This window comes from Schistocerca gregaria, chromosome 2, assembly GCF_023897955.1.
Source record: "Schistocerca gregaria isolate iqSchGreg1 chromosome 2, iqSchGreg1.2, whole genome shotgun sequence".
Classification (NCBI taxonomy): domain Eukaryota; kingdom Metazoa; phylum Arthropoda; class Insecta; order Orthoptera; family Acrididae; genus Schistocerca; species Schistocerca gregaria.
In genome coordinates, this window is record NC_064921.1 from 869821770 (window position 1) to 869842323 (window position 20554).

Here is a 20554-nt window from a genome sequence, read left to right on the forward strand (position 1 = left end):
GAAGGTATGGCAATCACGTGCCTCGGTAGCGCAGTAGGCAGCGCGTAAGTCTCATAATCTTAAGGTCGTGAGTTCGATCCTCACCCGGGGCATTTAATTTACTTTCGTTCACAGCTGAATTGACGGCTCTGGGGTTGCGAAGGAGCAAAACAGCTTGTAGTTTGTTATCCACAAGGTTTCAACAACTCAGCGTGAAAATGCTTACTTCCCGTTATTACTACTTGCAGTTCTTTTGTGAAATTTTCAAGAAAAAATGTACTAGTAATAAAACTGAATTTCGTATGATATAACATGTAAAGTCACACGGTGTATGGCCTGCTATACCTGTATAATGACAGGCTGCAGGTCTTTACTTGCGAAATAAGTAAATAAATATTACTACTCACAGGTTTGCTTTTCCTCGTACCCCTGTAACAACGAGGCCAAAAGCAACGGACTGTGACTTTTGCCATGCGCGCCTCGGCATGGGAGCGCGAAAAGATGGTCGCAAACAGGGAAAGTGCGACACGGAAAGCCAGTGCAGGGGGTGTAAACCCCAAAAAAAGTGTGCGCGTCCGGTGTGGTCTAGTGGCTAGGATACCTGGCTTTCACCCAGGAGGCCCGGGTTCGATTCCCGGTACCGGAATGTAATTTTTTCGGAACAAATCACGACAAGTTTGGACAGAGCGAAATGCTGTTTTCACGTCCTCCTCGCGTTATAGCTACTGGTTCATAAACGTGAGCTGAAAACAGTCGAGAGAAACGGGCACGCAATGAAATTACTACGAGCAGCGGAATAAAGGGAGGAGAGACGCTGGTCCACTGTTGGACTGCTACCATAGAAATGTTACCTGTAAATACGCATAGCTACTCCCTCTAAGTGCTGGAAGACAGTGTGCACCGAGGCCCGTTAGCTCAGTTGGTTAGAGCGTCGTGCTAATAACGCGAAGGTCGTGGGTTCGATCCCCCCACGGGCCAATACGATTTTTCTATTTCAAAAAGGCAACGCCTATTTCGGCGGGGAAGTGTGGTGACTAAGAAATTGTGTGGGAGCAGATAGGGGACCCGAAAGCGACTTGTCGGGACGCGCTAAAACACTTCACTGATCACACTGTTTCTCGTCCGATCACCGCTACTGCGCGACGCTGGGCGTTGTCAGTGCTTGGGCGGGTGACCGCCTGCGAACACATGGCGCTGCCGACAGTTTCAATTCGTATTTCTCTTTTCTCGTCGGTTTCGGAGCTGCAGCGCTATTCGGTCAAGGGCACTGGCGCCACGTTTTGGCTCTCGGTATGCCAAGTCGCGCCGTGCGGCCACAGTGAAATGAAGGAGCGTGTTGTAAAATTTTCAACAAAGAAAAAAAGAAATGTACTAGTAATAAAACTGAATTTGTCTGACAGAACATGTAAAATCACACAATGCACGATAACAGGCAGCAGGTCTTTACTTGAGGCATAAGTAATGTTGTGCCCGCCTCGCCATACCTCTCTCAGTCGTTTCGCGTGCTAGTCCTTCTGATATAGGCCGATTGGAGAGCGTCAGCTCTCGCGTCAGCCGAGCAAAGTCGAGACAAGTCGAGACTCAAGCGGAATCGACGCACACAATATAGGGTGGCCTGCAGCGAGTAAGAGGGGGAAAGAAACATTAATTTAAGGACGCGTGGCAAAAGTACTCATACGCAGAAGTAAAACGCAGGCTGCGGTGGCCGGGAATCGAACCCGGATCAACTGCTTGGAAGGCAACTATGCTGACCATTACACCACCACCGCACGGTTTTCTTCTGCGCACGCCGCGCTGTGTCTGCTTCCCGCCTGTCGGCGGCGGCCGAAGGTCGTCGCAGCAGTAGGCGCATTACGGGGTAGGCGAGCGCATCCAGACAGCGTCTCTACGCACATTTCGCGTCCTTTGGCAAGAGTCGTCGCGTGCGTGCGCCGCAACACTACTAAGACGATCGAGTTCGGGCGTCATTTTTAAGCAGTGCAGCGCAGGATTCAGCGTTTGTAGCATTCTCTCGAGAGGATGCCACGGCGCTGGACGGCAGTCCCACTTTCCCTTCAGACGTCTGCCGCGGAAAGCACAAGGAAGCTGCGAACTAGCTGGGCATCGGTGGTTCAGTGGTAGAATGCTCGCCTGCCTCGCGGGCGGCCCGGGTTCGATTCCCGGCCGATGCATCATTTTGTTTTTCCTCGATAGTGGAGCTGCGAGTCTTTCGCACTCGAAGTGCGTGGGCCACGAGAATGGACCGCGGGATTCCGTGTGGAAACAGCCAAACACGCAGCGCGCACGTCTTCTCGTTTGGACTCGTGCGTGCTATTGTACATACTGGCGTCGGCCTAGCATCGCAAGTTGCCTGCAGCGCTGGGAATGCACGTGTAGTAACAGAAAAAATGAGCCAGCAAGTGCAGACTCTCTACCACTAGTATTTGCTGCTTGCCGAGATTCCAGAAGGTATGGCAATCACGTGCCTCGGTAGCGCAGTAGGCAGCGCGTAAGTCTCATAATCTTAAGGTCGTGAGTTCGATCCTCACCCGGGGCATTTAATTTACTTTCGTTCACAGCTGAATTGACGGCTCTGGGGTTGCGAAGGAGCAAAACAGCTTGTAGTTTGTTATCCACAAGGTTTCAACAACTCAGCGTGAAAATGCTTACTTCCCGTTATTACTACTTGCAGTTCTTTTGTGAAATTTTCAAGAAAAAATGTACTAGTAATAAAACTGAATTTCGTATGATATAACATGTAAAGTCACACGGTGTATGGCCTGCTATACCTGTATAATGACAGGCTGCAGGTCTTTACTTGCGAAATAAGTAAATAAATATTACTACTCACAGGTTTGCTTTTCCTCGTACCCCTGTAACAACGAGGCCAAAAGCAACGGACTGTGACTTTTGCCATGCGCGCCTCGGCATGGGAGCGCGAAAAGATGGTCGCAAACAGGGAAAGTGCGACACGGAAAGCCAGTGCAGGGGGTGTAAACCCCAAAAAAAGTGTGCGCGTCCGGTGTGGTCTAGTGGCTAGGATACCTGGCTTTCACCCAGGAGGCCCGGGTTCGATTCCCGGTACCGGAATGTAATTTTTTCGGAACAAATCACGACAAGTTTGGACAGAGCGAAATGCTGTTTTCACGTCCTCCTCGCGTTATAGCTACTGGTTCATAAACGTGAGCTGAAAACAGTCGAGAGAAACGGGCACGCAATGAAATTACTACGAGCAGCGGAATAAAGGGAGGAGAGACGCTGGTCCACTGTTGGACTGCTACCATAGAAATGTTACCTGTAAATACGCATAGCTACTCCCTCTAAGTGCTGGAAGACAGTGTGCACCGAGGCCCGTTAGCTCAGTTGGTTAGAGCGTCGTGCTAATAACGCGAAGGTCGTGGGTTCGATCCCCCCACGGGCCAATACGATTTTTCTATTTCAAAAAGGCAACGCCTATTTCGGCGGGGAAGTGTGGTGACTAAGAAATTGTGTGGGAGCAGATAGGGGACCCGAAAGCGACTTGTCGGGACGCGCTAAAACACTTCACTGATCACACTGTTTCTCGTCCGATCACCGCTACTGCGCGACGCTGGGCGTTGTCAGTGCTTGGGCGGGTGACCGCCTGCGAACACATGGCGCTGCCGACAGTTTCAATTCGTATTTCTCTTTTCTCGTCGGTTTCGGAGCTGCAGCGCTATTCGGTCAAGGGCACTGGCGCCACGTTTTGGCTCTCGGTATGCCAAGTCGCGCCGTGCGGCCACAGTGAAATGAAGGAGCGTGTTGTAAAATTTTCAACAAAGAAAAAAAGAAATGTACTAGTAATAAAACTGAATTTGTCTGACAGAACATGTAAAATCACACAATGCACGATAACAGGCAGCAGGTCTTTACTTGAGGCATAAGTAATGTTGTGCCCGCCTCGCCATACCTCTCTCAGTCGTTTCGCGTGCTAGTCCTTCTGATATAGGCCGATTGGAGAGCGTCAGCTCTCGCGTCAGCCGAGCAAAGTCGAGACAAGTCGAGACTCAAGCGGAATCGACGCACACAATATAGGGTGGCCTGCAGCGAGTAAGAGGGGGAAAGAAACATTAATTTAAGGACGCGTGGCAAAAGTACTCATACGCAGAAGTAAAACGCAGGCTGCGGTGGCCGGGAATCGAACCCGGATCAACTGCTTGGAAGGCAACTATGCTGACCATTACACCACCACCGCACGGTTTTCTTCTGCGCACGCCGCGCTGTGTCTGCTTCCCGCCTGTCGGCGGCGGCCGAAGGTCGTCGCAGCAGTAGGCGCATTACGGGGTAGGCGAGCGCATCCAGACAGCGTCTCTACGCACATTTCGCGTCCTTTGGCAAGAGTCGTCGCGTGCGTGCGCCGCAACACTACTAAGACGATCGAGTTCGGGCGTCATTTTTAAGCAGTGCAGCGCAGGATTCAGCGTTTGTAGCATTCTCTCGAGAGGATGCCACGGCGCTGGACGGCAGTCCCACTTTCCCTTCAGACGTCTGCCGCGGAAAGCACAAGGAAGCTGCGAACTAGCTGGGCATCGGTGGTTCAGTGGTAGAATGCTCGCCTGCCTCGCGGGCGGCCCGGGTTCGATTCCCGGCCGATGCATCATTTTGTTTTTCCTCGATAGTGGAGCTGCGAGTCTTTCGCACTCGAAGTGCGTGGGCCACGAGAATGGACCGCGGGATTCCGTGTGGAAACAGCCAAACACGCAGCGCGCACGTCTTCTCGTTTGGACTCGTGCGTGCTATTGTACATACTGGCGTCGGCCTAGCATCGCAAGTTGCCTGCAGCGCTGGGAATGCACGTGTAGTAACAGAAAAAATGAGCCAGCAAGTGCAGACTCTCTACCACTAGTATTTGCTGCTTGCCGAGATTCCAGAAGGTATGGCAATCACGTGCCTCGGTAGCGCAGTAGGCAGCGCGTAAGTCTCATAATCTTAAGGTCGTGAGTTCGATCCTCACCCGGGGCATTTAATTTACTTTCGTTCACAGCTGAATTGACGGCTCTGGGGTTGCGAAGGAGCAAAACAGCTTGTAGTTTGTTATCCACAAGGTTTCAACAACTCAGCGTGAAAATGCTTACTTCCCGTTATTACTACTTGCAGTTCTTTTGTGAAATTTTCAAGAAAAAATGTACTAGTAATAAAACTGAATTTCGTATGATATAACATGTAAAGTCACACGGTGTATGGCCTGCTATACCTGTATAATGACAGGCTGCAGGTCTTTACTTGCGAAATAAGTAAATAAATATTACTACTCACAGGTTTGCTTTTCCTCGTACCCCTGTAACAACGAGGCCAAAAGCAACGGACTGTGACTTTTGCCATGCGCGCCTCGGCATGGGAGCGCGAAAAGATGGTCGCAAACAGGGAAAGTGCGACACGGAAAGCCAGTGCAGGGGGTGTAAACCCCAAAAAAAGTGTGCGCGTCCGGTGTGGTCTAGTGGCTAGGATACCTGGCTTTCACCCAGGAGGCCCGGGTTCGATTCCCGGTACCGGAATGTAATTTTTTCGGAACAAATCACGACAAGTTTGGACAGAGCGAAATGCTGTTTTCACGTCCTCCTCGCGTTATAGCTACTGGTTCATAAACGTGAGCTGAAAACAGTCGAGAGAAACGGGCACGCAATGAAATTACTACGAGCAGCGGAATAAAGGGAGGAGAGACGCTGGTCCACTGTTGGACTGCTACCATAGAAATGTTACCTGTAAATACGCATAGCTACTCCCTCTAAGTGCTGGAAGACAGTGTGCACCGAGGCCCGTTAGCTCAGTTGGTTAGAGCGTCGTGCTAATAACGCGAAGGTCGTGGGTTCGATCCCCCCACGGGCCAATACGATTTTTCTATTTCAAAAAGGCAACGCCTATTTCGGCGGGGAAGTGTGGTGACTAAGAAATTGTGTGGGAGCAGATAGGGGACCCGAAAGCGACTTGTCGGGACGCGCTAAAACACTTCACTGATCACACTGTTTCTCGTCCGATCACCGCTACTGCGCGACGCTGGGCGTTGTCAGTGCTTGGGCGGGTGACCGCCTGCGAACACATGGCGCTGCCGACAGTTTCAATTCGTATTTCTCTTTTCTCGTCGGTTTCGGAGCTGCAGCGCTATTCGGTCAAGGGCACTGGCGCCACGTTTTGGCTCTCGGTATGCCAAGTCGCGCCGTGCGGCCACAGTGAAATGAAGGAGCGTGTTGTAAAATTTTCAACAAAGAAAAAAAGAAATGTACTAGTAATAAAACTGAATTTGTCTGACAGAACATGTAAAATCACACAATGCACGATAACAGGCAGCAGGTCTTTACTTGAGGCATAAGTAATGTTGTGCCCGCCTCGCCATACCTCTCTCAGTCGTTTCGCGTGCTAGTCCTTCTGATATAGGCCGATTGGAGAGCGTCAGCTCTCGCGTCAGCCGAGCAAAGTCGAGACAAGTCGAGACTCAAGCGGAATCGACGCACACAATATAGGGTGGCCTGCAGCGAGTAAGAGGGGGAAAGAAACATTAATTTAAGGACGCGTGGCAAAAGTACTCATACGCAGAAGTAAAACGCAGGCTGCGGTGGCCGGGAATCGAACCCGGATCAACTGCTTGGAAGGCAACTATGCTGACCATTACACCACCACCGCACGGTTTTCTTCTGCGCACGCCGCGCTGTGTCTGCTTCCCGCCTGTCGGCGGCGGCCGAAGGTCGTCGCAGCAGTAGGCGCATTACGGGGTAGGCGAGCGCATCCAGACAGCGTCTCTACGCACATTTCGCGTCCTTTGGCAAGAGTCGTCGCGTGCGTGCGCCGCAACACTACTAAGACGATCGAGTTCGGGCGTCATTTTTAAGCAGTGCAGCGCAGGATTCAGCGTTTGTAGCATTCTCTCGAGAGGATGCCACGGCGCTGGACGGCAGTCCCACTTTCCCTTCAGACGTCTGCCGCGGAAAGCACAAGGAAGCTGCGAACTAGCTGGGCATCGGTGGTTCAGTGGTAGAATGCTCGCCTGCCTCGCGGGCGGCCCGGGTTCGATTCCCGGCCGATGCATCATTTTGTTTTTCCTCGATAGTGGAGCTGCGAGTCTTTCGCACTCGAAGTGCGTGGGCCACGAGAATGGACCGCGGGATTCCGTGTGGAAACAGCCAAACACGCAGCGCGCACGTCTTCTCGTTTGGACTCGTGCGTGCTATTGTACATACTGGCGTCGGCCTAGCATCGCAAGTTGCCTGCAGCGCTGGGAATGCACGTGTAGTAACAGAAAAAATGAGCCAGCAAGTGCAGACTCTCTACCACTAGTATTTGCTGCTTGCCGAGATTCCAGAAGGTATGGCAATCACGTGCCTCGGTAGCGCAGTAGGCAGCGCGTAAGTCTCATAATCTTAAGGTCGTGAGTTCGATCCTCACCCGGGGCATTTAATTTACTTTCGTTCACAGCTGAATTGACGGCTCTGGGGTTGCGAAGGAGCAAAACAGCTTGTAGTTTGTTATCCACAAGGTTTCAACAACTCAGCGTGAAAATGCTTACTTCCCGTTATTACTACTTGCAGTTCTTTTGTGAAATTTTCAAGAAAAAATGTACTAGTAATAAAACTGAATTTCGTATGATATAACATGTAAAGTCACACGGTGTATGGCCTGCTATACCTGTATAATGACAGGCTGCAGGTCTTTACTTGCGAAATAAGTAAATAAATATTACTACTCACAGGTTTGCTTTTCCTCGTACCCCTGTAACAACGAGGCCAAAAGCAACGGACTGTGACTTTTGCCATGCGCGCCTCGGCATGGGAGCGCGAAAAGATGGTCGCAAACAGGGAAAGTGCGACACGGAAAGCCAGTGCAGGGGGTGTAAACCCCAAAAAAAGTGTGCGCGTCCGGTGTGGTCTAGTGGCTAGGATACCTGGCTTTCACCCAGGAGGCCCGGGTTCGATTCCCGGTACCGGAATGTAATTTTTTCGGAACAAATCACGACAAGTTTGGACAGAGCGAAATGCTGTTTTCACGTCCTCCTCGCGTTATAGCTACTGGTTCATAAACGTGAGCTGAAAACAGTCGAGAGAAACGGGCACGCAATGAAATTACTACGAGCAGCGGAATAAAGGGAGGAGAGACGCTGGTCCACTGTTGGACTGCTACCATAGAAATGTTACCTGTAAATACGCATAGCTACTCCCTCTAAGTGCTGGAAGACAGTGTGCACCGAGGCCCGTTAGCTCAGTTGGTTAGAGCGTCGTGCTAATAACGCGAAGGTCGTGGGTTCGATCCCCCCACGGGCCAATACGATTTTTCTATTTCAAAAAGGCAACGCCTATTTCGGCGGGGAAGTGTGGTGACTAAGAAATTGTGTGGGAGCAGATAGGGGACCCGAAAGCGACTTGTCGGGACGCGCTAAAACACTTCACTGATCACACTGTTTCTCGTCCGATCACCGCTACTGCGCGACGCTGGGCGTTGTCAGTGCTTGGGCGGGTGACCGCCTGCGAACACATGGCGCTGCCGACAGTTTCAATTCGTATTTCTCTTTTCTCGTCGGTTTCGGAGCTGCAGCGCTATTCGGTCAAGGGCACTGGCGCCACGTTTTGGCTCTCGGTATGCCAAGTCGCGCCGTGCGGCCACAGTGAAATGAAGGAGCGTGTTGTAAAATTTTCAACAAAGAAAAAAAGAAATGTACTAGTAATAAAACTGAATTTGTCTGACAGAACATGTAAAATCACACAATGCACGATAACAGGCAGCAGGTCTTTACTTGAGGCATAAGTAATGTTGTGCCCGCCTCGCCATACCTCTCTCAGTCGTTTCGCGTGCTAGTCCTTCTGATATAGGCCGATTGGAGAGCGTCAGCTCTCGCGTCAGCCGAGCAAAGTCGAGACAAGTCGAGACTCAAGCGGAATCGACGCACACAATATAGGGTGGCCTGCAGCGAGTAAGAGGGGGAAAGAAACATTAATTTAAGGACGCGTGGCAAAAGTACTCATACGCAGAAGTAAAACGCAGGCTGCGGTGGCCGGGAATCGAACCCGGATCAACTGCTTGGAAGGCAACTATGCTGACCATTACACCACCACCGCACGGTTTTCTTCTGCGCACGCCGCGCTGTGTCTGCTTCCCGCCTGTCGGCGGCGGCCGAAGGTGGTCGCAGCAGTAGGCGCATTACGGGGTAGGCGAGCGCATCCAGACAGCGTCTCTACGCACATTTCGCGTCCTTTGGCAAGAGTCGTCGCGTGCGTGCGCCGCAACACTACTAAGACGATCGAGTTCGGGCGTCATTTTTAAGCAGTGCAGCGCAGGATTCAGCGTTTGTAGCATTCTCTCGAGAGGATGCCACGGCGCTGGACGGCAGTCCCACTTTCCGTTCAGACGTCTGCCGCGGAAAGCACAAGGAAGCTGCGAACTAGCTGGGCATCGGTGGTTCAGTGGTAGAATGCTCGCCTGCCACGCGGGCGGCCCGGGTTCGATTCCCGGCCGATGCATCATTTTGTTTTTCCCCGATAGTGGAGCTGCGAGTCTTTCGCACTCGAAGTGCGTGGGCCACGAGAATGGACCGCGGGATTCCGTGTGGAAACAGCCAAACACGCAGCGCGCACGTCTTCTCGTTTGGACTCGTGCGTGCCATTGTACATACTGGCGTCGGCCTAGCATCGCAAGTTGCCTGCAGCGCTGGGAATGCACGTGTAGTAACAGAAAAAATGAGCCAGCAAGTGCAGACTCTCTACCACTAGTATTTGCTGCTTGCCTCGGTAGCGCAGTAGGCAGCGCGTAAGTCTCATAATCTTAAGGTCGTGAGTTCGATCCTCACCCGGGGCATTTAATTTACTTTCGTTCACAGCTGAATTGACGGCTCTGGGGTTGCGAAGGAGCAAAACAGCTTGTAGTTTGTTATCCACAAGGTTTCAACAACTCAGCGTGAAAATGCTTACTTCCCGTTATTACTACTTGCAGTTCTTTTGTGAAATTTTCAAGAAAAAATGTACTAGTAATAAAACTGAATTTCGTATGATATAACATGTAAAGTCACACGGTGTATGGCCTGCTATACCTGTATAATGACAGGCTGCAGGTCTTTACTTGCGAAATAAGTAAATAAATATTACTACTCACAGGTTTGCTTTTCCTCGTACCCCTGTAACAACGAGGCCAAAAGCAACGGACTGTGACTTTTGCCATGCGCGCCTCGGCATGGGAGCGCGAAAAGATGGTCGCAAACAGGGAAAGTGCGACACGGAAAGCCAGTGCAGGGGGTGTAAACCCCAAAAAAAGTGTGCGCGTCCGGTGTGGTCTAGTGGCTAGGATACCTGGCTTTCACCCAGGAGGCCCGGGTTCGATTCCCGGTACCGGAATGTAATTTTTTCGGAACAAATCACGACAAGTTTGGACAGAGCGAAATGCTGTTTTCACGTCCTCCTCGCGTTATAGCTACTGGTTCATAAACGTGAGCTGAAAACAGTCGAGAGAAACGGGCACGCAATGAAATTACTACGAGCAGCGGAATAAAGGGAGGAGAGACGCTGGTCCACTGTTGGACTGCTACCATAGAAATGTTACCTGTAAATACGCATATCTACTCCCTCTAAGTGCTGGAAGACAGTGTGCACCGAGGCCCGTTAGCTCAGTTGGTTAGAGCGTCGTGCTAATAACGCGAAGGTCGTGGGTTCGATCCCCCCACGGGCCAATACGATTTTTCTATTTCAAAAAGGCAACGCCTATTTCGGCGGGGAAGTGTGGTGACTAAGAAATTGTGTGGGAGCAGATAGGGGACCCGAAAGCGACTTGTCGGGACGCGCTAAAACACTTCACTGATCACACTGTTTCTCGTCCGATCACCGCTACTGCGCGACGCTGGGCGTTGTCAGTGCTTGGGCGGGTGACCGCCTGCGAACACATGGCGCTGCCGACAGTTTCAATTCGTATTTCTCTTTTCTCGTCGGTTTCGGAGCTGCAGCGCTATTCGGTCAAGGGCACTGGCGCCACGTTTTGGCTCTCGGTATGCCAAGTCGCGCCGTGCGGCCACAGTGAAATGAAGGAGCGTGTTGTAAAATTTTCAACAAAGAAAAAAAGAAATGTACTAGTAATAAAACTGAATTTGTCTGACAGAACATGTAAAATCACACAATGCACGATAACAGGCAGCAGGTCTTTACTTGAGGCATAAGTAATGTTGTGCCCGCCTCGCCATACCTCTCTCAGTCGTTTCGCGTGCTAGTCCTTCTGATATAGGCCGATTGGAGAGCGTCAGCTCTCGCGTCAGCCGAGCAAAGTCGAGACAAGTCGAGACTCAAGCGGAATCGACGCACACAATATAGGGTGGCCTGCAGCGAGTAAGAGGGGGAAAGAAACATTAATTTAAGGACGCGTGGCAAAAGTACTCATACGCAGAAGTAAAACGCAGGCTGCGGTGGCCGGGAATCGAACCCGGATCAACTGCTTGGAAGGCAACTATGCTGACCATTACACCACCACCGCACGGTTTTCTTCTGCGCACGCCGCGCTGTGTCTGCTTCCCGCCTGTCGGCGGCGGCCGAAGGTGGTCGCAGCAGTAGGCGCATTACGGGGTAGGCGAGCGCATCCAGACAGCGTCTCTACGCACATTTCGCGTCCTTTGGCAAGAGTCGTCGCGTGCGTGCGCCGCAACACTACTAAGACGATCGAGTTCGGGCGTCATTTTTAAGCAGTGCAGCGCAGGATTCAGCGTTTGTAGCATTCTCTCGAGAGGATGCCACGGCGCTGGACGGCAGTCCCACTTTCCGTTCAGACGTCTGCCGCGGAAAGCACAAGGAAGCTGCGAACTAGCTGGGCATCGGTGGTTCAGTGGTAGAATGCTCGCCTGCCACGCGGGCGGCCCGGGTTCGATTCCCGGCCGATGCATCATTTTGTTTTTCCCCGATAGTGGAGCTGCGAGTCTTTCGCACTCGAAGTGCGTGGGCCACGAGAATGGACCGCGGGATTCCGTGTGGAAACAGCCAAACACGCAGCGCGCACGTCTTCTCGTTTGGACTCGTGCGTGCTATTGTACATACTGGCGTCGGCCTAGCATCGCAAGTTGCCTGCAGCGCTGGGAATGCACGTGTAGTAACAGAAAAAATGAGCCAGCAAGTGCAGACTCTCTACCACTAGTATTTGCTGCTTGCCGAGATTCCAGAAGGTATGGCAATCACGTGCCTCGGTAGCGCAGTAGGCAGCGCGTAAGTCTCATAATCTTAAGGTCGTGAGTTCGATCCTCACCCGGGGCATTTAATTTACTTTCGTTCACAGCTGAATTGACGGCTCTGGGGTTGCGAAGGAGCAAAACAGCTTGTAGTTTGTTATCCACAAGGTTTCAACAACTCAGCGTGAAAATGCTTACTTCCCGTTATTACTACTTGCAGTTCTTTTGTGAAATTTTCAAGAAAAAATGTACTAGTAATAAAACTGAATTTCGTATGATATAACATGTAAAGTCACACGGTGTATGGCCTGCTATACCTGTATTATGACAGGCTGCAGGTCTTTACTTGCGAAATAAGTAAATAAATATTACTACTCACAGGTTTGCTTTTCCTCGTACCCCTGTAACAACGAGGCCAAAAGCAACGGACTGTGACTTTTGCCATGCGCGCCTCGGCATGGGAGCGCGAAAAGATGGTCGCAAACAGGGAAAGTGCGACACGGAAAGCCAGTGCAGGGGGTGTAAACCCCGAAAAAAGTGTGCGCGTCCGGTGTGGTCTAGTGGCTAGGATACCTGGCTTTCACCCAGGAGGCCCGGGTTCGATTCCCGGTACCGGAATGTAATTTTTTCGGAACAAATCACGACAAGTTTGGACAGAGCGAAATGCTGTTTTCACGTCCTCCTCGCGTTATAGCTACTGGTTCATAAACGTGAGCTGAAAACAGTCGAGAGAAACGGGCACGCAATGAAATTACTACGAGCAGCGGAATAAAGGGAGGAGAGACGCTGGTCCACTGTTGGACTGCTACCATAGAAATGTTACCTGTAAATACGCATAGCTACTCCCTCTAAGTGCTGGAAGACAGTGTGCACCGAGGCCCGTTAGCTCAGTTGGTTAGAGCGTCGTGCTAATAACGCGAAGGTCGTGGGTTCGATCCCCCCACGGGCCAATACGATTTTTCTATTTCAAAAAGGCAACGCCTATTTCGGCGGGGAAGTGTGGTGACTAAGAAATTGTGTGGGAGCAGATAGGGGACCCGAAAGCGACTTGTCGGGACGCGCTAAAACACTTCACTGATCACACTGTTTCTCGTCCGATCACCGCTACTGCGCGACGCTGGGCGTTGTCAGTGCTTGGGCGGGTGACCGCCTGCGAACACATGGCGCTGCCGACAGTTTCAATTCGTATTTCTCTTTTCTCGTCGGTTTCGGAGCTGCAGCGCTATTCGGTCAAGGGCACTGGCGCCACGTTTTGGCTCTCGGTATGCCAAGTCGCTCCGTGCGGCCACAGTGAAATGAAGGAGCGTGTTGTAAAATTTTCAACAAAGAAAAAAAGAAATGTACTAGTAATAAAACTGAATTTGTCTGACAGAACATGTAAAATCACACAATGCACGATAACAGGCAGCAGGTCTTTACTTGAGGCATAAGTAATGTTGTGCCCGCCTCGCCATACCTCTCTCAGTCGTTTCGCGTGCTAGTCCTTCTGATATAGGCCGATTGGAGAGCGTCAGCTCTCGCGTCAGCCGAGCAAAGTCGAGACAAGTCGAGACTCAAGCGGAATCGACGCACACAATATAGGGTGGCCTGCAGCGAGTAAGAGGGGGAAAGAAACATTAATTTAAGGACGCGTGGCAAAAGTACTCATACGCAGAAGTAAAACGCAGGCTGCGGTGGCCGGGAATCGAACCCGGATCAACTGCTTGGAAGGCAACTATGCTGACCATTACACCACCACCGCACGGTTTTCTTCTGCGCACGCCGCGCTGTGTCTGCTTCCCGCCTGTCGGCGGCGGCCGAAGGTGGTCGCAGCAGTAGGCGCATTACGGGGTAGGCGAGCGCATCCAGACAGCGTCTCTACGCACATTTCGCGTCCTTTGGCAAGAGTCGTCGCGTGCGTGCGCCGCAACACTACTAAGACGATCGAGTTCGGGCGTCATTTTTAAGCAGTGCAGCGCAGGATTCAGCGTTTGTAGCATTCTCTCGAGAGGATGCCACGGCGCTGGACGGCAGTCCCACTTTCCGTTCAGACGTCTGCCGCGGAAAGCACAAGGAAGCTGCGAACTAGCTGGGCATCGGTGGTTCAGTGGTAGAATGCTCGCCTGCCACGCGGGCGGCCCGGGTTCGATTCCCGGCCGATGCATCATTTTGTTTTTCCCCGATAGTGGAGCTGCGAGTCTTTCGCACTCGAAGTGCGTGGGCCACGAGAATGGACCGCGGGATTCCGTGTGGAAACAGCCAAACACGCAGCGCGCACGTCTTCTCGTTTGGACTCGTGCGTGCTATTGTACATACTGGCGTCGGCCTAGCATCGCAAGTTGCCTGCAGCGCTGGGAATGCACGTGTAGTAACAGAAAAAATGAGCCAGCAAGTGCAGACTCTCTACCACTAGTATTTGCTGCTTGCCGAGATTCCAGAAGGTATGGCAATCACGTGCCTCGGTAGCGCAGTAGGCAGCGCGTAAGTCTCATAATCTTAAGGTCGTGAGTTCGATCCTCACCCGGGGCATTTAATTTACTTTCGTTCACAGCTGAATTGACGGCTCTGGGGTTGCGAAGGAGCAAAACAGCTTGTAGTTTGTTATCCACAAGGTTTCAACAACTCAGCGTGAAAATGCTTACTTCCCGTTATTACTACTTGCAGTTCTTTTGTGAAATTTTCAAGAAAAAATGTACTAGTAATAAAACTGAATTTCGTATGATATAACATGTAAAGTCACACGGTGTATGGCCTGCTATACCTGTATTATGACAGGCTGCAGGTCTTTACTTGCGAAATAAGTAAATAAATATTACTACTCACAGGTTTGCTTTTCCTCGTACCCCTGTAACAACGAGGCCAAAAGCAACGGACTGTGACTTTTGCCATGCGCGCCTCGGCATGGGAGCGCGAAAAGATGGTCGCAAACAGGGAAAGTGCGACACGGAAAGCCAGTGCAGGGGGTGTAAACCCCGAAAAAAGTGTGCGCGTCCGGTGTGGTCTAGTGGCTAGGATACCTGGCTTTCACCCAGGAGGCCCGGGTTCGATTCCCGGTACCGGAATGTAATTTTTTCGGAACAAATCACGACAAGTTTGGACAGAGCGAAATGCTGTTTTCACGTCCTCCTCGCGTTATAGCTACTGGTTCATAAACGTGAGCTGAAAACAGTCGAGAGAAACGGGCACGCAATGAAATTACTACGAGCAGCGGAATAAAGGGAGGAGAGACGCTGGTCCACTGTTGGACTGCTACCATAGAAATGTTACCTGTAAATACGCATAGCTACTCCCTCTAAGTGCTGGAAGACAGTGTGCACCGAGGCCCGTTAGCTCAGTTGGTTAGAGCGTCGTGCTAATAACGCGAAGGTCGTGGGTTCGATCCCCCCACGGGCCAATACGATTTTTCTATTTCAAAAAGGCAACGCCTATTTCGGCGGGGAAGTGTGGTGACTAAGAAATTGTGTGGGAGCAGATAGGGGACCCGAAAGCGACTTGTCGGGACGCGCTAAAACACTTCACTGATCACACTGTTTCTCGTCCGATCACCGCTACTGCGCGACGCTGGGCGTCGTCAGTGCTTGGGCGGGTGACCGCCTGCGAACACATGGCGCTGCCGACAGTTTCAATTCGTATTTCTCTTTTCTCGTCGGTTTCGGAGCTGCAGCGCTATTCGGTCAAGGGCACTGGCGCCACGTTTTGGCTCTCGGTATGCCAAGTCGCGCCGTGCGGCCACAGTGAAATGAAGGAGCGTGTTGTAAAATTTTCAACAAAGAAAAAAAGAAATGTACTAGTAATAAAACTGAATTTGTCTGACAGAACATGTAAAATCACACAATGCACGATAACAGGCAGCAGGTCTTTACTTGAGGCATAAGTAATGTTGTGCCCGCCTCGCCATACCTCTCTCAGTCGTTTCGCGTGCTAGTCCTTCTGATATAGGCCGATTGGAGAGCGTCAGCTCTCGCGTCAGCCGAGCAAAGTCGAGACAAGTCGAGACTCAAGCGGAATCGACGCACACAATATAGGGTGGCCTGCAGCGAGTAAGAGGGGGAAAGAAACATTAATTTAAGGACGCGTGGCAAAAGTACTCATACGCAGAAGTAAAACGCAGGCTGCGGTGGCCGGGAATCGAACCCGGATCAACTGCTTGGAAGGCAACTATGCTGACCATTACACCACCACCGCACGGTTTTCTTCTGCGCACGCCGCGCTGTGTCTGCTTCCCGCCTGTCGGCGGCGGCCGAAGGTGGTCGCAGCAGTAGGCGCATTACGGGGTAGGCGAGCGCATCCAGACAGCGTCTCTACGCACATTTCGCGTCCTTTGGCAAGAGTCGTCGCGTGCGTGCGCCGCAACACTACTAAGACGATCGAGTTCGGGCGTCATTTTTAAGCAGTGCAGCGCAGGATTCAGCGTTTGTAGCATTCTCTCGAGAGGATGCCACGGCGCTGGACGGCAGTCCCACTTTCCGTTCAGACGTCTGCCGCGGAAAGCACAAGGAAGCTGCGAACTAGCTGGGCATCGGTGGTTCAGTGGTAGAATGCTCGCCTGCCACGCGGGCGGCCCGGGTTCGATTCCCGGCCGATGCATCATTTTGTTTTTCCCCGATAGTGGAGCTGCGAGTCTTTCGCACTCGAAGTGCGTGGGCCACGAGAATGGACCGCGGGATTCCGTGTGGAAACAGCCAAACACGCAGCGCGCACGTCTTCTCGTTTGGACTCGTGCGTGCTATTGTACATACTGGCGTCGGCCTAGCATCGCAAGTTGCCTGCAGCGCTGGGAATGCACGTGTAGTAACAGAAAAAATGAGCCAGCAAGTGCAGACTCTCTACCACTAGTATTTGCTGCTTGCCGAGATTCCAGAAGGTATGGCAATCACGTGCCTCGGTAGCGCAGTAGGCAGCGCGTAAGTCTCATAATCTTAAGGTCGTGAGTTCGATCCTCACCCGGGGCATTTAATTTACTTTCGTTCACAGCTGAATTGACGGCTCTGGGGTTGCGAAGGAGCAAAACAGCTTGTAGTTTGTTATCCACAAGGTTTCAACAACTCAGCGTGAAAATGCTTACTTCCCGTTATTACTACTTGCAGTTCTTTTGTGAAATTTTCAAGAAAAAATGTACTAGTAATAAAACTGAATTTCGTATGATATAACATGTAAAGTCACACGGTGTATGGCCTGCTATACCTGTATTATGACAGGCTGCAGGTCTTTACTTGCGAAATAAGTAAATAAATATTACTACTCACAGGTTTGCTTTTCCTCGTACCCCTGTAACAACGAGGCCAAAAGCAACGGACTGTGACTTTTGCCATGCGCGCCTCGGCATGGGAGCGCGAAAAGATGGTCGCAAACAGGGAAAGTGCGACACGGAAAGCCAGTGCAGGGGGTGTAAACCCCGAAAAAAGTGTGCGCGTCCGGTGTGGTCTAGTGGCTAGGATACCTGGCTTTCACCCAGGAGGCCCGGGTTCGATTCCCGGTACCGGAATGTAATTTTTTCGGAACAAATCACGACAAGTTTGGACAGAGCGAAATGCTGTTTTCACGTCCTCCTCGCGTTATAGCTACTGGTTCATAAACGTGAGCTGAAAACAGTCGAGAGAAACGGGCACGCAATGAAATTACTACGAGCAGCGGAATAAAGGGAGGAGAGACGCTGGTCCACTGTTGGACTGCTACCATAGAAATGTTACCTGTAAATACGCATAGCTACTCCCTCTAAGTGCTGGAAGACAGTGTGCACCGAGGCCCGTTAGCTCAGTTGGTTAGAGCGTCGTGCTAATAACGCGAAGGTCGTGGGTTCGATCCCCCCACGGGCCAATACGATTTTTCTATTTCAAAAAGGCAACGCCTATTTCGGCGGGGAAGTGTGGTGACTAAGAAATTGTGTGGGAGCAGATAGGGGACCCGAAAGCGACTTGTCGGGACGCGCTAAAACACTTCACTGATCACACTGTTTCTCGTCCGATCACCGCTACTGCGCGACGCTGGGCGTTGTCAGTGCTTGGGCGGGTGACCGCCTGCGAACACATGGCGCTGCCGACAGTTTCAATTCGTATTTCTCTTTTCTCGTCGGTTTCGGAGCTGCAGCGCTATTCGGTCAAGGGCACTGGCGCCACGTTTTGGCTCTCGGTATGCCAAGTCGCGCCGTGCGGCCACAGTGAAATGAAGGAGCGTGTTGTAAAATTTTCAACAAAGAAAAAAAGAAATGTACTAGTAATAAAACTGAATTTGTCTGACAGAACATGTAAAATCACACAATGCACGATAACAGGCAGCAGGTCTTTACTTGAGGCATAAGTAATGTTGTGCCCGCCTCGCCATACCTCTCTCAGTCGTTTCGCGTGCTAGTCCTTCTGATATAGGCCGATTGGAGAGCGTCAGCTCTCGCGTCAGCCGAGCAAAGTCGAGACAAGTCGAGACTCAAGCGGAATCGACGCACACAATATAGGGTGGCCTGCAGCGAGTAAGAGGGGGAAAGAAACATTAATTTAAGGACGCGTGGCAAAAGTACTCATACGCAGAAGTAAAACGCAGGCTGCGGTGGCCGGGAATCGAACCCGGATCAACTGCTTGGAAGGCAACTATGCTGACCATTACACCACCACCGCACGGTTTTCTTCTGCGCACGCCGCGCTGTGTCTGCTTCCCGCCTGTCGGCGGCGGCCGAAGGTCGTCGCAGCAGTAGGCGCATTACGGGGTAGGCGAGCGCATCCAGACAGCGTCTCTACGCACATTTCGCGTCCTTTGGCAAGAGTCGTCGCGTGCGTGCGCCGCAACACTACTAAGACGATCGAGTTCGGGCGTCATTTTTAAGCAGTGCAGCGCAGGATTCAGCGTTTGTAGCATTCTCTCGAGAGGATGCCACGGCGCTGGACGGCAGTCCCACTTTCCGTTCAGACGTCTGCCGCGGAAAGCACAAGGAAGCTGCGAACTAGCTGGGCATCGGTGGTTCAGTGGTAGAATGCTCGCCTGCCACGCGGGCGGCCCGGGTTCGATTCCCGGCCGATGCATCATTTTGTTTTTCCCCGATAGTGGAGCTGCGAGTCTTTCGCACTCGAAGTGCGTGGGCCACGAGAATGGACCGCGGGATTCCGTGTGGAAACAGCCAAACACGCAGCGCGCACGTCTTCTCGTTTGGACTCGTGCGTGCCATTGTACATACTGGCGTCGGCCTAGCATCGCAAGTTGCCTGCAGCGCTGGGAATGCACGTGTAGTAACAGAAAAAATGAGCCAGCAAGTGCAGACTCTCTACCACTAGTATTTGCTGCTTGCCTCGGTAGCGCAGTAGGCAGCGCGTAAGTCTCATAATCTTAAGGTCGTGAGTTCGATCCTCACCCGGGGCATTTAATTTACTTTCGTTCACAGCTGAATTGACGGCTCTGGGGTTGCGAAGGAGCAAAACAGCTTGTAGTTTGTTATCCACAAGGTTTCAACAACTCAGCGTGAAAATGCTTACTTTCCGTTATTACTACTTGCAGTTCTTTTGTGAAATTTTCAAGAAAAAATGTACTAGTAATAAAACTGAATTTCGTATGATATAACATGTAAAGTCACACGGTGTATGGCCTGCTATACCTGTATAATGACAGGCTGCAGGTCTTTACTTGCGAAATAAGTAAATAAATATTACTACTCACAGGTTTGCTTTTCCTCGTACCCCTGTAACAACGAGGCCAAAAGCAACGGACTGTGACTTTTGCCATGCGCGCCTCGGCATGGGAGCGCGAAAAGATGGTCGCAAACAGGGAAAGTGCGACACGGAAAGCCAGTGCAGGGGGTGTAAACCCCGAAAAAAGTGTGCGCGTCCGGTGTGGTCTAGTGGCTAGGATACCTGGCTTTCACCCAGGAGGCCCGGGTTCGATTCCCGGTACCGGAATGTAATTTTTTCGGAACAAATCACGACAAGTTTGGACAGAGCGAAATGCTGTTTTCACGTCCTCCTCGCGTTATAGCTACTGGTTCATAAACGTGAGCTGAAAACAGTCGAGAGAAACGGGCACGCAATGAAATTACTACGAGCAGCGGAATAAAGGGAGGAGAGACGCTGGTCCACTGTTGGACTGCTACCATAGAAATGTTACCTGTAAATACGCATAGCTACTCCCTCTAAGTGCTGGAAGACAGTGTGCACCGAGGCCCGTTAGCTCAGTTGGTTAGAGCGTCGTGCTAATAACGCGAAGGTCGTGGGTTCGATCCCCCCACGGGCCAATACGATTTTTCTATTTCAAAAAGGCAACGCCTATTTCGGCGGGGAAGTGTGGTGACTAAGAAATTGTGTGGGAGCAGATAGGGGACCCGAAAGCGACTTGTCGGGACGCGCTAAAACACTTCACTGATCACACTGTTTCTCGTCCGATCACCGCTACTGCGCGACGCTGGGCGTTGTCAGTGCTTGGGCGGGTGACCGCCTGCGAACACATGGCGCTGCCGACAGTTTCAATTCGTATTTCTCTTTTCTCGTCGGTTTCGGAGCTGCAGCGCTA

The 20554-nt window shown here is 51.6% G+C and overlaps 43 non-coding genes across 43 annotated transcripts; 35 read left to right on the top strand and 8 right to left on the bottom strand.

Annotated features, from left to right (window-relative positions):
• Window positions 1-19: 19 nt before the first annotated feature.
• Trnam-cau (transfer RNA methionine (anticodon CAU)) lies at window positions 20-92 on the top strand. The gene has a single exon. It is a non-coding gene; the product is annotated as a tRNA-Met (tRNA).
• Window positions 93-553: 461 nt separating this feature from the next.
• Window positions 554-625, top strand: Trnae-uuc (transfer RNA glutamic acid (anticodon UUC)). Its single transcript has one exon. It is a non-coding gene; the product is annotated as a tRNA-Glu (tRNA).
• Window positions 626-883: 258 nt separating this feature from the next.
• On the top strand, window positions 884-957 carry Trnai-aau (transfer RNA isoleucine (anticodon AAU)). The gene has a single exon. It is a non-coding gene; the product is annotated as a tRNA-Ile (tRNA).
• Window positions 958-1676: 719 nt separating this feature from the next.
• Trnag-ucc (transfer RNA glycine (anticodon UCC)) lies at window positions 1677-1748 on the bottom strand. The gene has a single exon. It is a non-coding gene; the product is annotated as a tRNA-Gly (tRNA).
• A 331-nt stretch (window positions 1749-2079) lies between these two features.
• On the top strand, window positions 2080-2150 carry Trnag-gcc (transfer RNA glycine (anticodon GCC)). The gene has a single exon. It is a non-coding gene; the product is annotated as a tRNA-Gly (tRNA).
• A 292-nt stretch (window positions 2151-2442) lies between these two features.
• On the top strand, window positions 2443-2515 carry Trnam-cau (transfer RNA methionine (anticodon CAU)). The gene has a single exon. It is a non-coding gene; the product is annotated as a tRNA-Met (tRNA).
• Window positions 2516-2976: 461 nt separating this feature from the next.
• On the top strand, window positions 2977-3048 carry Trnae-uuc (transfer RNA glutamic acid (anticodon UUC)). The gene has a single exon. It is a non-coding gene; the product is annotated as a tRNA-Glu (tRNA).
• Window positions 3049-3306: 258 nt separating this feature from the next.
• Window positions 3307-3380, top strand: Trnai-aau (transfer RNA isoleucine (anticodon AAU)). Its single transcript has one exon. It is a non-coding gene; the product is annotated as a tRNA-Ile (tRNA).
• A 719-nt stretch (window positions 3381-4099) lies between these two features.
• Trnag-ucc (transfer RNA glycine (anticodon UCC)) lies at window positions 4100-4171 on the bottom strand. The gene has a single exon. It is a non-coding gene; the product is annotated as a tRNA-Gly (tRNA).
• A 331-nt stretch (window positions 4172-4502) lies between these two features.
• On the top strand, window positions 4503-4573 carry Trnag-gcc (transfer RNA glycine (anticodon GCC)). The gene has a single exon. It is a non-coding gene; the product is annotated as a tRNA-Gly (tRNA).
• Window positions 4574-4865: 292 nt separating this feature from the next.
• On the top strand, window positions 4866-4938 carry Trnam-cau (transfer RNA methionine (anticodon CAU)). The gene has a single exon. It is a non-coding gene; the product is annotated as a tRNA-Met (tRNA).
• A 461-nt stretch (window positions 4939-5399) lies between these two features.
• On the top strand, window positions 5400-5471 carry Trnae-uuc (transfer RNA glutamic acid (anticodon UUC)). The gene has a single exon. It is a non-coding gene; the product is annotated as a tRNA-Glu (tRNA).
• Window positions 5472-5729: 258 nt separating this feature from the next.
• On the top strand, window positions 5730-5803 carry Trnai-aau (transfer RNA isoleucine (anticodon AAU)). Its single transcript has one exon. It is a non-coding gene; the product is annotated as a tRNA-Ile (tRNA).
• A 719-nt stretch (window positions 5804-6522) lies between these two features.
• On the bottom strand, window positions 6523-6594 carry Trnag-ucc (transfer RNA glycine (anticodon UCC)). Its single transcript has one exon. It is a non-coding gene; the product is annotated as a tRNA-Gly (tRNA).
• Window positions 6595-6925: 331 nt separating this feature from the next.
• Trnag-gcc (transfer RNA glycine (anticodon GCC)) lies at window positions 6926-6996 on the top strand. Its single transcript has one exon. It is a non-coding gene; the product is annotated as a tRNA-Gly (tRNA).
• Window positions 6997-7288: 292 nt separating this feature from the next.
• On the top strand, window positions 7289-7361 carry Trnam-cau (transfer RNA methionine (anticodon CAU)). The gene has a single exon. It is a non-coding gene; the product is annotated as a tRNA-Met (tRNA).
• A 461-nt stretch (window positions 7362-7822) lies between these two features.
• On the top strand, window positions 7823-7894 carry Trnae-uuc (transfer RNA glutamic acid (anticodon UUC)). Its single transcript has one exon. It is a non-coding gene; the product is annotated as a tRNA-Glu (tRNA).
• A 258-nt stretch (window positions 7895-8152) lies between these two features.
• Trnai-aau (transfer RNA isoleucine (anticodon AAU)) lies at window positions 8153-8226 on the top strand. Its single transcript has one exon. It is a non-coding gene; the product is annotated as a tRNA-Ile (tRNA).
• A 719-nt stretch (window positions 8227-8945) lies between these two features.
• Window positions 8946-9017, bottom strand: Trnag-ucc (transfer RNA glycine (anticodon UCC)). The gene has a single exon. It is a non-coding gene; the product is annotated as a tRNA-Gly (tRNA).
• Window positions 9018-9348: 331 nt separating this feature from the next.
• Trnag-gcc (transfer RNA glycine (anticodon GCC)) lies at window positions 9349-9419 on the top strand. The gene has a single exon. It is a non-coding gene; the product is annotated as a tRNA-Gly (tRNA).
• Window positions 9420-9680: 261 nt separating this feature from the next.
• Window positions 9681-9753, top strand: Trnam-cau (transfer RNA methionine (anticodon CAU)). The gene has a single exon. It is a non-coding gene; the product is annotated as a tRNA-Met (tRNA).
• Window positions 9754-10214: 461 nt separating this feature from the next.
• Window positions 10215-10286, top strand: Trnae-uuc (transfer RNA glutamic acid (anticodon UUC)). The gene has a single exon. It is a non-coding gene; the product is annotated as a tRNA-Glu (tRNA).
• Window positions 10287-10544: 258 nt separating this feature from the next.
• On the top strand, window positions 10545-10618 carry Trnai-aau (transfer RNA isoleucine (anticodon AAU)). Its single transcript has one exon. It is a non-coding gene; the product is annotated as a tRNA-Ile (tRNA).
• A 719-nt stretch (window positions 10619-11337) lies between these two features.
• Trnag-ucc (transfer RNA glycine (anticodon UCC)) lies at window positions 11338-11409 on the bottom strand. The gene has a single exon. It is a non-coding gene; the product is annotated as a tRNA-Gly (tRNA).
• Window positions 11410-11740: 331 nt separating this feature from the next.
• Window positions 11741-11811, top strand: Trnag-gcc (transfer RNA glycine (anticodon GCC)). The gene has a single exon. It is a non-coding gene; the product is annotated as a tRNA-Gly (tRNA).
• Window positions 11812-12103: 292 nt separating this feature from the next.
• Window positions 12104-12176, top strand: Trnam-cau (transfer RNA methionine (anticodon CAU)). The gene has a single exon. It is a non-coding gene; the product is annotated as a tRNA-Met (tRNA).
• A 461-nt stretch (window positions 12177-12637) lies between these two features.
• Window positions 12638-12709, top strand: Trnae-uuc (transfer RNA glutamic acid (anticodon UUC)). The gene has a single exon. It is a non-coding gene; the product is annotated as a tRNA-Glu (tRNA).
• A 258-nt stretch (window positions 12710-12967) lies between these two features.
• On the top strand, window positions 12968-13041 carry Trnai-aau (transfer RNA isoleucine (anticodon AAU)). The gene has a single exon. It is a non-coding gene; the product is annotated as a tRNA-Ile (tRNA).
• Window positions 13042-13760: 719 nt separating this feature from the next.
• On the bottom strand, window positions 13761-13832 carry Trnag-ucc (transfer RNA glycine (anticodon UCC)). Its single transcript has one exon. It is a non-coding gene; the product is annotated as a tRNA-Gly (tRNA).
• A 331-nt stretch (window positions 13833-14163) lies between these two features.
• Trnag-gcc (transfer RNA glycine (anticodon GCC)) lies at window positions 14164-14234 on the top strand. Its single transcript has one exon. It is a non-coding gene; the product is annotated as a tRNA-Gly (tRNA).
• Window positions 14235-14526: 292 nt separating this feature from the next.
• On the top strand, window positions 14527-14599 carry Trnam-cau (transfer RNA methionine (anticodon CAU)). Its single transcript has one exon. It is a non-coding gene; the product is annotated as a tRNA-Met (tRNA).
• Window positions 14600-15060: 461 nt separating this feature from the next.
• Trnae-uuc (transfer RNA glutamic acid (anticodon UUC)) lies at window positions 15061-15132 on the top strand. The gene has a single exon. It is a non-coding gene; the product is annotated as a tRNA-Glu (tRNA).
• A 258-nt stretch (window positions 15133-15390) lies between these two features.
• Trnai-aau (transfer RNA isoleucine (anticodon AAU)) lies at window positions 15391-15464 on the top strand. Its single transcript has one exon. It is a non-coding gene; the product is annotated as a tRNA-Ile (tRNA).
• Window positions 15465-16183: 719 nt separating this feature from the next.
• Window positions 16184-16255, bottom strand: Trnag-ucc (transfer RNA glycine (anticodon UCC)). The gene has a single exon. It is a non-coding gene; the product is annotated as a tRNA-Gly (tRNA).
• Window positions 16256-16586: 331 nt separating this feature from the next.
• Window positions 16587-16657, top strand: Trnag-gcc (transfer RNA glycine (anticodon GCC)). Its single transcript has one exon. It is a non-coding gene; the product is annotated as a tRNA-Gly (tRNA).
• A 292-nt stretch (window positions 16658-16949) lies between these two features.
• Trnam-cau (transfer RNA methionine (anticodon CAU)) lies at window positions 16950-17022 on the top strand. Its single transcript has one exon. It is a non-coding gene; the product is annotated as a tRNA-Met (tRNA).
• A 461-nt stretch (window positions 17023-17483) lies between these two features.
• Window positions 17484-17555, top strand: Trnae-uuc (transfer RNA glutamic acid (anticodon UUC)). Its single transcript has one exon. It is a non-coding gene; the product is annotated as a tRNA-Glu (tRNA).
• Window positions 17556-17813: 258 nt separating this feature from the next.
• Trnai-aau (transfer RNA isoleucine (anticodon AAU)) lies at window positions 17814-17887 on the top strand. The gene has a single exon. It is a non-coding gene; the product is annotated as a tRNA-Ile (tRNA).
• A 719-nt stretch (window positions 17888-18606) lies between these two features.
• On the bottom strand, window positions 18607-18678 carry Trnag-ucc (transfer RNA glycine (anticodon UCC)). The gene has a single exon. It is a non-coding gene; the product is annotated as a tRNA-Gly (tRNA).
• A 331-nt stretch (window positions 18679-19009) lies between these two features.
• Window positions 19010-19080, top strand: Trnag-gcc (transfer RNA glycine (anticodon GCC)). Its single transcript has one exon. It is a non-coding gene; the product is annotated as a tRNA-Gly (tRNA).
• A 261-nt stretch (window positions 19081-19341) lies between these two features.
• Window positions 19342-19414, top strand: Trnam-cau (transfer RNA methionine (anticodon CAU)). Its single transcript has one exon. It is a non-coding gene; the product is annotated as a tRNA-Met (tRNA).
• Window positions 19415-19875: 461 nt separating this feature from the next.
• Trnae-uuc (transfer RNA glutamic acid (anticodon UUC)) lies at window positions 19876-19947 on the top strand. The gene has a single exon. It is a non-coding gene; the product is annotated as a tRNA-Glu (tRNA).
• Window positions 19948-20205: 258 nt separating this feature from the next.
• On the top strand, window positions 20206-20279 carry Trnai-aau (transfer RNA isoleucine (anticodon AAU)). The gene has a single exon. It is a non-coding gene; the product is annotated as a tRNA-Ile (tRNA).
• Window positions 20280-20554: the final 275 nt, after the last annotated feature.